At 30.7% G+C, this 1,151-nt stretch overlaps 1 protein-coding gene across 1 annotated transcript in view; it reads left to right on the top strand.

The window, feature by feature from the left end:
• tln1 (talin 1) overlaps nucleotides 1-1,151 on the top strand; it is a 95,157-nt gene that overhangs the window by 51,458 nt on the left and 42,548 nt on the right. The window lies entirely within an intron of this gene.

Genomic DNA, 1,151 nt, shown 5'->3' with positions numbered 1-1,151 from the left:
TTTGGTTTCCCTACAACATTGTTCCAAATTTATGTATTATATAATTTTGTATATATTTATGGAATTAAAAAAAAAAAGTTTCCAGCAGAAACTCAAATAAAAACGGCATATTTTTCAAACACTTTTCAAACACAAATTATTGAGAAAATATCTAAATTAGCATATACCAAATTTCATGTACAAAATCATGGTAGTGCTGTAATTGAAAAAAAAATGTTTACATTGAAGTTGGGTCATTTTTGACCTGAGCATAACAGGTGTATTTTCTGAACAGTTCACAAGGGTTAAGATAGTGTGTTTGAAGTTGTTTTCTTTTGGTCTGGACTTTGGAGGTTAAAATAACCTTTTTTGATATGTGACTGAAATAGCTCAAGTTGTAAAGCTCTATTGATAGACAGTATCTCTGAAACTTGAGGGACTGAGACATCGGTAGGGTTCTGGAGTGATATATGAGAGATTCAGATTAAAACAAGAAGAAAAATTCTATGCATAACAATTTTTTTTTTTAATTGTGACCTTGTACCACAAAACCAGTCATAAGGGTTTTATGATTTATGATTCATAAGGATTTATACATCATCTGAAAGCTGAATAAATAAGCTCTCCATTGATGTATGGTTTGTTAGGATAGGACAATATTTGGCCGAGATACAACTATTTGAAAATCTGGAATCTGAGGGTGCAAAAAAAATCAAAATATTGAGAAAATCACCTTTAAAGTTGTCCAAATGAAGTTCTTAGCAATGCATATTACTAATCAAAAATTAAGTTTTGATATATTTACGGTAGGAAATTTACTAAATATCTTCATGAACATGAACTTTACTTAATATCCTAATGATTTTTGGCATAAAAGAAAAATCGATAATTTTGACCCATGCAATATCCATACATGTATTGTTGGCTATTGCTACAAATATACCCCAGCGACTTAAGACTGCTTTTGTGCTTCAGGGTCACAATTTAACCTTTATTTAACCAGGCAAGTCGTTAAGAACAGGTTTGTATTTACAATAACAGCCTGGCAGGAGAGTTAATGTCTCCTGAAGGACATACAAACATACATTACAATATGTGTAGAAAACACAAACACAAAAAAGGAAAGGAGAAAAACACCTCAATTAAAACATTTACAGGTTGTGGTAAAAATT

This window comes from Sinocyclocheilus anshuiensis, unplaced genomic scaffold (genome assembly GCF_001515605.1).
Source record: "Sinocyclocheilus anshuiensis isolate Anshui unplaced genomic scaffold, SAMN03320099.WGS_v1.1 scaffold664, whole genome shotgun sequence".
NCBI classification, from domain to species: Eukaryota; Metazoa; Chordata; class Actinopteri; order Cypriniformes; family Cyprinidae; genus Sinocyclocheilus; species Sinocyclocheilus anshuiensis.
The sequence above is the reverse complement of the archived record's forward strand: the minus strand, read 5'-3'. Positions and strand labels throughout refer to the sequence as shown.